Source organism: Oryzias latipes, chromosome 21 (genome assembly GCF_053564925.1).
Source record: "Oryzias latipes strain Hd-rR chromosome 21, Olatipes_Hd-rR_3.1".
NCBI lineage: Eukaryota > Metazoa > Chordata > Actinopteri > Beloniformes > Adrianichthyidae > Oryzias > Oryzias latipes.
In genome coordinates this window covers 21672680-21687112 of record NC_136257.1, presented here as the reverse complement: position 1 = coordinate 21687112, position 14433 = coordinate 21672680, and positions in this window count along the sequence as shown.

Genomic DNA, 14433 nt, shown 5'->3' with positions numbered 1-14433 from the left:
ACCCTGCGGTCCTATAAAGCACACGCTGAATTTCACGGGACGCTGAGTCCGGTATTAAAATGGGTCTGCTAAGGCAAAGAAGGAGAGATTTATTGGCTTTTTGGGATGATCTAGCATGTTGGTTATGTGGAATAGGCAAGAAATGCATTTGCTGGGTTCAGCTTGCTGGTGGTTTGTGGGTTTCCCTCCGATACTCATTATTCCAGCTGTGTGTAATGGTGCCCCAGTGGGTGCTGGCATTTTTACCAAATTCAAATAAGAGCCCTTTTCTCCTCCCATTGAAGACCTGCAGAGCATCTCTTATTCGTACTCTCCAATGCCTTACAATGATTCTTCAGGGGGGTACTCAGCACTGAGGGTGCACCGCTGTGGTTGGTTGGCTTTTAATGACTGTACCGCCTAGACATGCAAATAGAGTTGAAGCAGTGTGGGCCTGAAGTGACCCTTCGGCATAGGAATAAATTGCAGGATGGTAAATGCCATGCTGTAACATAAAGCCTAGTTCAAGACATGAATAAACTTTGGTTTACACATATTCTCAAATTAAAACTGTTTAACTTGTTTAACAAAGATGGTCACAATTTAATTGTACAAAGTTGACTTAAGTAGCAATAATGTGTTGTCAAATTTTCCAACGTAAAATTTAGGATTTCTGTCTTCCAATGACGAATGAAACATCAAGAACTGTTCTTATAAGTGCATTTTAAAGGAGTAGATCTTTGGTCCAAAGGTGCTATCAACGGCGCTTGATGGTGTCTGACAGCTGGTATCCAACCTATATAAGCTATTAATTGTGGAGTAAGACTCAAAGTAATAAGAAAAAAAATACTTAATGCGAAATTTTGTCATGTGGATCTCTATATTGAAGCGTTTTGGGTTTGGGACTTGCGTGCATAAGCTTTTATTTACCGCCCCACCCTCACCCACATCCAAAAGAGCAAATTTAAAAAATAATGTGACATGAGGAGATCTGAAATCGATGTGATGTTACATGCAAGCATCAAGAAAGAAGTGATTAAGTCGTAAGATGTCGAACATAAATAATTTTTTTGGGAAGTTTTTTAGTGAAACATACAGAAGCCCATGCCTCAGTCACAACTGCCTTGTCTGCGGGCAAATAATAGGCGAAGCTGTATGGGGTGTGCAGGTGGCCCACGTAAAAGTTTAAGATCATAGACCACTGTGTCAGCCCGTTGAGCAAAAATGCTTCTACAGGCATGCTGTGAGTGACAAGATGAAGCGAACACTGAAACAACATTTAAGGGGAAGTAATGGGGAATTAGGTGAGATGTAGATGTGTCGAACCGATTTTTCAGTTTTTCAACCCACCCTTGAAGCCGGACTGTTAGAAATGAGGAAATTAGACAATAATAAACTTATAACAATAATAATAAACTTTATTTGTATAGCACCTTTCAAAATGAAAATCACAAAGTGCTTCACAGTAAAACACTGTAAAACACAGATTATAAAAAGAATTATGAAAAAGCAATTTTAAAAAGATAGGTCTTTAGCTTCTTTTTAAAAGAAAACACTGAGTCTTCAGATCTGAGGCTGAGAGGAAGGGAGTTCCAGAGGGATGGAGCCACTGCTGCAAAGGCTATGTCACCTTTAGTTTTTACCGGGTTCTCTTAACGACCAGCAGACCCTGGTCACATGATCTCAGGGACCTGCTGGGAGTGTACGACAATCAAAGCGTTGTTTGTGTTCGAACACTTGCGCATCTCCTACACACCTCTTGCATGCAGCATTGCGTGTGGTCAGCAAGGAGCCGGTAGGGGCACCTCACTATTGACTATAGTGTGGTGTAAGGGCACGAAACCACAGCATCAACTCATAGGTGCAACTTACATTTAGCTTACAAAAACATCATGATACACTTAATGCATGCACGACAATGGTACGTTCCATTTTCATGCAACCTTTAAGGTGGCTGCTTGAGTCTCAAATGAACTACAAAACACACTTCAAGATGCACCTTCTCCTTTCTACGACCCTCTGCATGCCTGGACGACCCAAAAACCCACAGCACTAGTATGTGTCAATCCCCATTCAGGTGCACATACAGCTGCTGTAACTGGAGTATTAGGTACACTGACACGTTTGAGCTGCAGCTCATTGGTCCCAAATCTAAACCTTCTGAAAAACCCTGTTAACGTACAATTAATGAGACATTGTTATGAATGTAGACAGATGTAATCCTCATACACTGAGTGTTCAAACAGCCAGAAAGATAAGTCATCTGATAGTATAATCCTCAACTTCAACAAACAGAAATTTGCCAAAGGGTTACATTCATACACTTAAAACAGGTACTGTCATGTTTAGGATCATACATTGCTTATGTGGCAATTGTGTGACCAAAAAAAGGAGAGGTTTTCACTTGTCAGATCTTACAATAACTATGCCATGTGTTGAGAAAATTAGGGTGAATAGGGACCTGATTAAGGAATTGTCAGATGGTGCAGTCTACTCTTGAAAGGGAAGAAAGGTGGAAGTAATGGAACCACTAATACCTTGGGGGCATTGTGGAAAACGTCAGAGAGCATTTACTGCGCAAGAAAGGGATAAGGGTGATGTGTTTTCTAGGAAGGCTGGCATGATTTAATGGCGGAAAAATGATTGCAGATGTTTAACAAGCCTTTGGTGGTCAGCGTTTTGTGCTTTGGCCAAGATACAGGGGCCACATGTGCTAAGAAAAAGGACTTTCTGCAGCTGAACGGGATTGTGAGCTCGTCTCTGGAAAAGGGTTTAAACAAAAGAGCTAAGTTCAAATCTGTCACAGGTGGCTGAAGTCATTTTCCATTCACTTTTTTGCCAGCAAAGCAATGCTTGCAATGACGAGCTTTTGCTGCCAAGTTCATCCATCAACAAACTCAGGAAATCAGACTGTCCAACTGCTCCTTCAGGAGTGGAAGAGGTAAAAGGTGGAGACAACTGCTTTGGACTTCCCTTTTTTAAAATTTAAATACAAAGTGTTGATGTAAGGCCAATCTGCCTCAACCACTTATTTTACATTTTACTATTTCTAAGGTCAAAGAGTGAAAAACGAATATTATTTTTATTATTTTAATGTTTGGGCTAAAATACCTTTACCATCCATGACCTTTCTTTGAACGTATTAACTTTCGTACCTTTTTTAGTTAATAGCTTATGAGACTTTTTACTTTTTGTGATCTGAAAAAATACAAGAATGGAAAATATTTGTGTAGGTTTTTTGTTGTGCCTTCTCCATGTATGATGCATGTTTTTCAACCACAGTTTTCAGCATGTGACTGTTTGTTCTCGTTATTGACCTCCTTCACAATATGAGTCAACCAAATGTTGTTTATCTTCCATTCTGCCTCAGTGTGAGAACTGCTTGCCAGTTCTTGCTGCAAATAGTTGCCCAGTTTTATCCACACATGTATCTGTTTAAAAATTTAGCAAACATCAAAACAAAACAGGCTTATGTTAAAATCCACTTAAATGTACTGAGCCCGGGAACTGACATTGGGGCAGCTGGGTGGCCAGGAGATGAACAGCCAGCTGCGGTACGGGACATTGTAGATATTGTAGGATTAATAATGTTCAGGACTTGTCTTTTATTAACATACTCATTAGCAGTCACTTAACATCCGAAGGCTACATGCTACGTATCCCATCATGCAACACACATTTATGATAATGCATCTTGGCCAATCAACATGTCCCTGTAACTGTGGTGCATTCAAAGACAACAGGATTAATGTATATCAGAATATTATTCCGTTCCCACGCATTAATTATTCCGTGGGAACGAATTATTATTTTGTGGGAACGCTTTATTTATTTTACCCATGTCAGATCCCGTATAAATGTCCTCAGCAAAATCAAATAATTTCCAAGTTAACCTAAGCATTTCTTTAGATCTTCATTCTAAGCTATACTGTATAGGTAAAGCTATGGTTATTTTTTTTTCTTTTTCAAACAAATGCAAATTTCTTTTTTTTTTTCATTTGTTGAGCTGTTCCTGCGTTGAGATTCAAATATCTTGTCATCTAATATCTTGGCTCTCCAACAATTCTAGGCTGTAAAAAAAGTGTTTCATTGCATTAATTTGGTTTGAACCTAACACATATCCCTCTGATTCAGTGAGCAGGGACTTAAAAAGTTATCCGACCCTACAATGTCTTCCACAAAGAGATGGGATGGCACTTTATTTTTTTGCAGCACTGCAACACAATTGGCAGTCTACTGGCATAATTAAATCTACATATTTGAACTGGAGAGTGTTCTCAGAAAAAAAAAAAAAAAAAGCTAAATTATGCCAGGTCATGCATAGGTGGAAGTATGAGAAAAAAAAAAAAAAAAACCTTTTTGTCCTGTTCATCAGTTTTAATATGCCATCAGATTTGAGCAGGAGAGATAAAAGAATCTTACAGTAAATCATTTGCACCGTTAGGATGCTTTTTGTGCGTTTAGTTACATAAACAACCAACGTGAGAGAACCTTCACAAACTGTATTAAAATATTTATATTTTATTATTATTTCAAATATAGCCCAATAATACAACACAGTTGTCTCAATGTGCTTCACACCAGCAATTGTGTACATACAATTGGCTATTCCTTTAATGATTGATAAAAAAACTCTCATTTTAAAAACATATTTCATTGACACATGCAGTCCTTTGTGACATTTTTAGTGTGATTACAATATCTGAAAATATACTACGGTGTGTTTGTTAACCATTTGACACATACGTTCAGGGTCTGCCACAGCAAATCAGATTTCACTGTTTTGCACAGGGGGTTTGGCAGAAATTATTATGTTGATTGCACTTCCTGACACAACACTGTATTTTATCCGGGCGCTGGGAGACCCAGACTTAGGCCCCCTTGTGGCTGCACAGTTAGGCAATAGCATGTAGGGCAGGGGGCCCCAAATCCAGGCCTCGAGGCATGGTGTCCTACATGTTTTCCAACCAACCTGCCATTGAAGCTCCTTATTGGCTAAATACACCACACCTGATCAAGGTAATCAGCAGCAAAAAAGGTAGGATTTCTGGAAAACCAGCAGGACACCGGCCCTCGAGGCCCGGATTCGGGGACCCCTGATGTAGGGTCTTGCCTACGGACTCACAATGGATGAAGCTCATCGCGCCACCTGGGAAACAAACCCCGGTAGTAGCCAACTGAGCCATCCAGCTGCTGAAAATATTCTCAGAATAAATAATAAATCACATTTTGTGTTCATAATTTAGAAATGCCACAATTTCTGTAGGATTTAACTGATGAGGCACTTGGTGGATTGTATTCTTACATCCAATTTGTTTTTTCTTTCTTATCAAGAAAAATCCTTTTTAATGTACTATTCAGACTTTAAATGACCTGGTTACCAAAATGTTGATGTCTCCATAAAGTCTGGTCAAATGTTTTATTTAACAGCATTAATACAAATGCAGCAACAAAGTCTCAGTGCTATCCTGTAGGTGTAATACTTTGTTACTAGTAATCTCTTATCTCTTTGTGTTTTTCCTCATGACTGGATGATCTCCTAGACTCAGTTAACTTTGTTTATCAGGTTTTTAACGCGCAATGTCGCAATCCGCTGAAGATCTTTCCTGTAAATTGCATCAATATAGTGTTAATATTTATAAAACCTAATGGTTAACTGTAAATTTTTGTAGTTTTTTCTTATGAAAAGTGGTGGACCCCCCCTTTTCACTTGCCTTTGATAAATACCTGTATCTCTTTCAAATTGTTTTATTTAACCCATAAGAACCTATGCCCATTTTTTTTCTTAAAAATAACATTTAGTATTTTACCACAAACCCAGTGGACCACAGAATCAATTTCTGATATGTTCTGCTACACTGATGTTGCCATGGGTTCTTATGAGTTAAGTTTATTTGTATAGTCTTGTTTCATTTCTATGTTAGCTCTAAATTTGGATTCATATGTCTAAACTGCTATTGGTTATCTTGACCAATTGTCATCCGCTCAACCAAACACATAAATGCTAACATTTTATCAAACTTCTTCTAAAATCTGGGATTTTTGTGGAATCATTGAAGAAGAAACTAAAGTAAAAGTAGAACAGACTAAAATCAAGAGCCTTTGGTGTTAGTGTGTCATCAACTGCAACCGAAACGGCTGTAGTTTAATTGAATGCGGTTGCGACAGTGACAAGGCAGAACCAGAAGGCCAAACTGATGGAACTGAACATGAGTGAAAGGGAAATGAATCAAGAAAGCCAAACCCCAAGTTCTGGTTAATTTGGGGCTAAAAGAAGCCATGGGTTAAATTCCTTCAGCTCCTGCTACTACAACAATTCCAAATGTATTTACCTTCAACTCTAATAGCATTAAACTGAGGAGAAGAAAGCAAATGTCCAGTGTAGAGAACAAGCAACTGAAGGACAGAAGGTGAATGGAAAAAGAAAGATTGTCATCTGTGTGATTGTGTTTTTGTTCACTTCTATTGGTCTCTTGATGCAGCTTAAGGCTCCAGTCAGAGCTATAAAAGACTTATTCTATCTAACTTGTTACTTTAACTTAATGAGATTTTTTTTCTTCTCTTGAGTAATGTGAGTATAGAGTTTTGCCTGTGGATATTGTCTGTAGAAAGACTTTTTCTTTGAATCAATGTTTAGATGTTAATACATTCAGTGCACTTATATTAACATTAATTATGCAATTATCCAAAAATATATTTAATTCCCATAATTCTGTTTCACACTATCTTCTGTTATTTACACTATGTTAGAGAACATTTCTGTAATTGCTGTGTTTTTGTTGATCTGTATGTGTGGTGAGGATTTACAGCACAATTTTCAGCCAAAATATGATTGTTTTTTTTTGTTTGTTTGTTTTATGTTTTTTAATGTCAATTGCAGAGCTAAGTACCCATTTGTTTTATTGGCTGGAATTGTTAAAAATGGACAAACAAGAACTTCTTCAGCAAACTATAACCATGAAAACAAAAACCTAAACACTATAATAACGTTGAAAGGACATAGGGAAAAACAAATTGTATTGTGTTCTCTCCTAAAGCCACATATAGCTGCTAGCTACATTTTAGTCATATTTAAGTGACTTGGGGAAACATTCTAAAATGTGATGCAGTGGGTGGCTTATTAGCCATAAAGTTGATCCAAGTCTTTCATCTGAGACAGTGAAATGATCACAGGTCTGACATACTCCTGGCAGGAATAGTACAGCATTATTGATAGAGAACTTTAAGCCGGTACAAAAAGGGATCGCAATGTAAGAGGAAGCCAAGTTTTCTGTAACTTTATCTTTTTATACTTCTGCAAAACCCTGCAGATAATTCAGAATGACTGATTTGAAACATTCCGACCTGAGTTCAAATTGAGGTTAAAATTCTACAAAGTCAGTTCAAGCAGATTTTATCTGTTGAACTCACTGTTGAACTTACATTGTGCAGATCTGTAAATATTTGTCTAATGATGTGTGATTTTAAGTGAAAAGCTGGTTGCTTCTTGCTGGACCGATGGTTATCCAGTGGCACATGAAGGAGTGTCTGCACATTTTCCCTCAATCCTTTCCTTCTCTGCTGCTCACAGTGAATCTAAAGGGAGTTTTCAGCAGTATCAGACTCTTTGTTCCAACGGGATTTTCATTCAAATCTCACCCAGCTCATCTGCCACGTCTTTATTTTACCTTTTTTTCTATTTAATGTCACTGATTACAGGCCGTGCAGAGGTGGGAATAGTTACCCCCTGAGGAGCTGGCATCATTGTTGCAGGTGGCAGAATGTAGATTTATGGAGTCTACTAAAAAGACCAGGTTTTCCACCATCAGAGACATGGATCTAAAGAGGGATTACATATGAAATGTGAACCATTTTAACATGCAAGTGTCTGCAAGGTGCAGCAAGCTTAACATCTGGCAAACTTAAAAGATTAATTCCTTCTTAATTTATGAGGACTACTTTGCAAACATGCATAGTCAGTGCTTCCTCACTTGTTGACTAATAGTTTCCTGAGAGAAGTGATGATAGGAACCAGAAACCCGTAACAAATAGGATTTCCCTTGGGTATCCATTTTGTCTGCAGAAACAGGGTCATTTTTATTTTTCAACTACTACATTGCCTAATGAACTTTTCTTCACAATAAAGCACACTCTCATCGTGTAATACCTAAAACTGCAATTACACAAAATTTTTGTTGGTAGGGTTGGAAGCAGGTATTAATAAGGACGTTTTAAGTGCAGGGATGCCCATTTATGCTTAGTTTTTTTTAGTTCAGTTAAGATATGAGCTATTGTATTTTAAGACTGATTTCATGTTGTCATACAATTACTGATGTGAAGCCCATTGACACAACTCAACTATGTTGATGAATAATGTATATATAAAATAAAATGTAATTGAACTGAATGCAAGTTATAAAATGGTGAATAAATACACCCTTAAAAAGCTTTATGCATTTGTGTTTTTTTAAACACAAGTTCATTTTTAAAATGAATTTAACAAAATATTTTTCAACTTATTGAACAATTTATATTTAAACAATCCACACATTTCATGTTTATCCTTAATAATCGATGCAGAACCATTAACAGGTCTCTAACATAAGGTGTTCCCAATAAAAAAGTCTTTCTAATTTAAAATAATTAACTCTATGCATGCTAAAAACCAGTGACTGCTTAGTTGTTACCAGGTTTAACACTCTAAAAACCTAAAACATTCAGTGTGCATTTATTTTAAGAACAGCATTCTAAATCAGTCCTTTTTTGTACAGTTTAGCGTGAGTAAGTATTCTCCACTAGAGCATACAGAAGCAATAAAACATTTAAGCAGGACCAAACGAAGCTTGTAATATGTAAAATGCAACAAATTGCAATTTAATATTACATGTTTGTGTAAAGAATGCATGAAAATAAAGTTTGCAATAGGGAGGGGGGAACTCATGGCAACATAATAAAACTAAAGGAACACAGATTTTGATTTTTCCAACAGCTGGAAATGTGTGTAAAGTATAAAACAGCACAGTTTCACAGTAAACACCTGAACTTACAAAAATCAGTTTTTGTCACTTAATGCAAATTCATTTTCTTTAAATGAATTTGCCTCTAGAGAAGATGTGGGTGGGTTTCAAAACATGTGACACGACATACTAAACTGAAACAAACCCTGGATTTCCAATATGCCATTGAAAAATAAATAAATAAATAACCGTCCCATTTTGTGTAAATTCTCAGTTTCTTGCCTGTCATGGATAAGCTAGCTCCATCTGGCCATTGTAAGAAACTAACATTCAAGTGTCTGTAGCATTTTCTCATTTTCTAGGTCAACATTAGCCTATGCAGGGTTACTGACATCTCTGAAGCCAGTTCCAGCAGTCAACAAGAAAAATGATGGTAACTAATTATCTTCTATGACCAGCAAAATTGAAGGGATTTCAAAATTGTTTGCAAAGCTGCTAAGTCAAAAAAAAGGCAGAACCAGCCAAACTAGTCTATGTAGTATTTAAAAATGGAAATGAGGATCAAAGTTTTGTTGTTTCTGAAGCATAGATGAGACCGTAAAGTGACAGAGAAGGAAAATGGTCTCATACAGTAAGGATTAAAAAGCAAAAATATTACTTGTTTAAAAATATGAGGAAGCAAAAATATTGTAAGGAAATGTAAATGTGGGATAAAGTGTTAGTTTTTTTGAACTATTTAGCACAAAACCCTGTCAGAAAAGAACACTAAACTATTTTGGAAAACCACAAGACTGTCAGATCTTGGCTGGATGCAGGTGACCACAAGGAACATCAACAGACAATGACAAGGATTTGTCATGCAGCAGCATCTTTTGTCATCAGTTTGAAACCTTACTCTGCTTTTACAAGAAGTGTAACCTGGCAGTTGATTAAAGGATCAGAGTTTCAGACTTAATTGATACACTTATATACCTTAATGAGAACATGAATAGTTAACATCAGCCCAAAATCTGAGCCCAGATAATAAGAACATACAAGAAATAGACCACCTTGGAGGATTTGGGAAAAACTTAAATTTCACACAGAAAGATTTCATAGTAGAGAATCCATAACAGATGCAGGTGCAAGAGGACCGAGATGCATGCCAAGACAAACTGACACTGGAGAGGGGAGTAATGTAAATGCATGTGGCTTCAATGAAAGGGCTGACACAGGGAGCAGATGAAGCTGTATTGCAAGAAGTAAAACACCAGGAGGGCTGAAAAAGTGTCTGTCTGACCTGAATCTGGGCTGAGAAGCATGAGAGCATTGCAGGGAAGTCAACAGCAGGAAAAACAACCATGGCAGATAATATGAAAAAGAATGCTTAATCAATTATTGAAGATGGTTAAAATGAACAATTTCTATTTATATTACTTCACTTGCTCCAAAAAATGATTCATGATTTTTCCTAATGAAAATTAATTTGCACAAATTTTTTGACTTTTGATACTTGATCAATTTTTACTATCAAGATTTTTGAAACAGTGTTGTGTCTATTTTTCTGATATAGTATTATTTTTTTTCATGTACATGTAGTCTGCACACATTTTAGATAACTGATCTGCATTTTCTATGTTGATTTCTAAAATAGTTATGCCTATTTTTACATAATAATTAAGTAATTCATCTTTGTCATGCGATTTATTGATACCTAAGGATTCTTAATTCTGTTTGATAAAAGTTATGAACCGGATCATAATAAATCATGTAATAAAGTGGTTCCGGTAAAACAAGGGTGGGATTATAAAAGTTTGCTTCCTTCCACTCCCTTTCAAGCAATATTTAATTTTATGTCTAATTATCCTAAGTTTGATACGTCATTGTATGAATGTTTAACTGATGATTGTATTGTTTTTGTGTATTATTCTTAATTGATTGCTTGAAATAAACCATTTCAAATCAAATCAAATCAAATAACAAGTTTGTGTGCATGACTATTTAACACTCAAGAAACAAGGCAATAAAGGAACAGAAAGAGGAGGTGGCTCACAAAAACAGGTCACTACCAAATGAAAAGCATTTATCTTACTTCAATAAAATGCACCCAAGCTCTAACTGAAAAACAAAAAAGAAAAAAAAAAAGAAAAAAATCCAAGGGTAAGATTAAGCAAAAAGACAGAAAACATAAAATTTACAGCCCATGACTTGAAAAAAATAAAAAACAGTCATCACACAAACCCACGGTTACAAGGCTTGTGTCCAGCAGGGGACAAAATAAACAACGAAAACTGTGATGTGTGACAGGCCAACTCACCCACACCCTGTTTTCTTGCTGATCGTACTTCATACCCTCAAAGTAACAAGCTAACACATGCAGCCGAAAAAGTGGAAAACTGCTATGCTTGGTCTCCAGTTCCAGGCATTACTCACTGATAAAATTCAATACATTAAGTGGAGAACCTTTCACATCCATGGGCCACTCTATATGACTCTTTTTACAGAGTTTGAAAAGTGTCTAAATGAAATGAACCAGGAGATGCTCTCTTTAGTGCTTCTATGAGTTTCGTTTAGCCTTAGTCCGTCTTTAAGGGAGAAAGGGAGGCCATCAGAGAAGGTGGATGCATTTGCCAACACTTCTATGACATGTCTCATTTTCTTGCCTAAGCAGGACACCTGCCTTCGTCAAGGGCAAAGGCTGCGCTGCAGCCTGTCACAGCAGACACCTTTGATCCATCAAGTGTGTGTCAGAACAGAGACAATGTTAACCATCCTATATAGGGGATACAGACTACCACTCACCCCTGTTAGCCCTCCAGTTTGATTTGAAAAAGCTAGTTACAGTAGTTATAAATCTGCATTATTACTGTGCTATAACTCAACTGAGTCATGGCTCTCCTTCTGACTGATATGCTGATAATTGTGTTCATGACCATGATATAAGACTCACCAGGGTGGCATCAAAATTAGATTTTAAGGTGACAATGGAGTATAACATGCTGGACTGGTAGCCAAAATTTTCACTCAGGAAATAAGCCTGCCTAAACACAAAGCTATTATGAATGTACTGTTCTCATTTTGATGATGAAATGAACGTCTTGTGTTGCGTTCACACCGAATGCAGTTTGCACGACAATTTCAAGTTGGACCTCAGTGAATTTTCCGCTTGATGCTTGTTCAAAAAGGTGTTCGGGAACTTAATGAAAAGCAGAAGCTACCGCCAAATGTTTTAACCTGAACGCGACATTGAGCAGCATCTGTGTGTATGTAATTTGCAATGAATGGAAGACAGGAAGTTGAGAGATTCCATTTATTTATTTATTTTAGAGAGCTCTACAATAGCATCAGTAAAGACATCTCCATGACTGGGTTCATGTGATCAGTCAGAGACTCTCCCAGTGTGTGAGCCTCACCCTACTGTGGGAGCTGTGTCTGAATGACGTCTGTCTCTCTGTGTGTGAGACCCAGTTTGATGACTTGCCGTCCCGCATTAGTCTGAGAAGGGAAAAAAAAACAAAACAATAAAATTAGACAATCTGTTTTATAATTGTCTCAATGCAAAAAAGAAAAGTATAAAATTCAGAACGAGAATGATCACATTCTCCCCCTCTTGAATTTAAACTCCATTAGCTGTGCAATGTTTACGTCATGTGCCCAAACCTTAGTCCCTGATTGGTTGATATGATGTGTCGTTCTCACCAAAGTTAAAATGTTTGAACTCTGGAAGTGCTGCACCGCACTGCAATGCTAAATGGCTGCCGGACAGAGGCAACGCACCCGACACTCAAAACGCGCCGCAGGCCCTCAGATCGCATCTTTACTTTGACTTAACATTGAAACTGGATGTCTGTGCATGCCGCACAAACTGTGTTCGGTGTGAATGCAGCTTTAGATGGGTCAGTGAGAAGCAGACAGCTGTTGTGATTAAAAAGTAAAACAAAAAAACTTGAAAAAGTTAAAAAAACATTTTTCAACAAAGAAAAACATTTTTTTAACAAAGTCTGTTTCATATCATTACAGAATTGTGGCTTGGTATGAGTGATATGACTACCAGGCACATTTTATTGTGAGTTTCAATTAGGCTGAGATCCGCGACGAGGGGGGCCATTCATCAAACCATCCATTGACCCCTCAAGCCGTAAAGATGTCGCCACTGTCATCCTTCATCCAGATAGAAGTATTTCATTTCAGGCCAAAAGTGATTATTCAGACAACTTTGTATTGATCTGCAGTGAACCTTGCCTTTAAGGTTAAAAGTGGGTCCAATCCATGCCAGCAAAGTGTCCTTCATGACAGAACGGCCACCAGTTGCTCTCAAATCGAGGAGGATGGGCTCTTTTATTTATATATTTTTTTAATTACTTGCACATATCTCACATTGTAAGTCTTCACTGTGGATCGTATAAAAAAAAACGCAGAATCTGCAGGGAACATGTCAGTTTGCAACACATTTTTGAGTCGAATGCCGAGATATTCGACAAGAAAAACTGAACACTTTAACCTATGTGACCCAAAAAAACAAAACAAAAAACAAAAATTATAACCACAAACCTTGCAAAGTGGAATTAAGATGTTTCTGTAAAGATTTGATTTTTCACTGGAGCCTAAGATGTAAAGACAGTGAGATGACCAAAGTCAGAGGGTCAAACTGATTCTTTTAACTGTTATAAAAATCTAAATATCTAAATATGTGAGATAATTGACAGAAGGAGGCTGCATGAAAAGATCATAGCAATCAAACATAACATGGAAAACACAGGATGTTCAGAAGGTCCCTGAAACCAATATGTTACATTTTTGGAGTGTATTTGAATGACAAAGCTTGTAGATAAATCTGATTAATTCTAAGAATTCTGGACTTCTATCTTTGTGATACTTGTTTTTTTTTTCATGTCCTGTTTTCCATGTCTATGCTACACAGTGGTGCAGTGCTTATTGCTATCACCTCAATGGTGAGAAGGCCCTGGTTAACCCTTGCGCTATCCTAGGCACTTTAACATTGGGAGTTGGGTCATTTAGACCCATTAGACAGTGCGCTGAACCTTTTTTCTTCAATGATTTGTGAACCTCACTGGTGTCCATGGATTACATGAAATCTTTCCACCTTTATCCACCTTCGTTATGGTAGGAATAACACGTCAATGCAAGGGTGGTGTCATCTAAGAAAGCACAAGGGTTAAGATCCCAGCTGGGACCTTTTGCATGTTCTCCCTGTGCATGTTTGGGGTTTCTCTGGGCACTTTAGCTTCCTCCCACACTCCAAAGACATGCTTCATAGGCTAAATGATTACCGGTGCTGAATTGTCCCGAGGTGTGAATGTGTGATTATGTGGCTCTGTGACAGACTGGTTACCTGTCCACAGTGTACCCCGCCTTTGCCCAACTGTAACCAGGTTAGGCTCTTGCAGCCCCTGACCCCGAAAGGCATACAGCTGATTGAGAAAATGGATGGATGTTTTCCGTGCCAGTCTCACCAGGTTAAAGTTGACGATCATCCACAGCTGTCTTTATTTAGTTTAAATACCCTCAGTGTATTTAA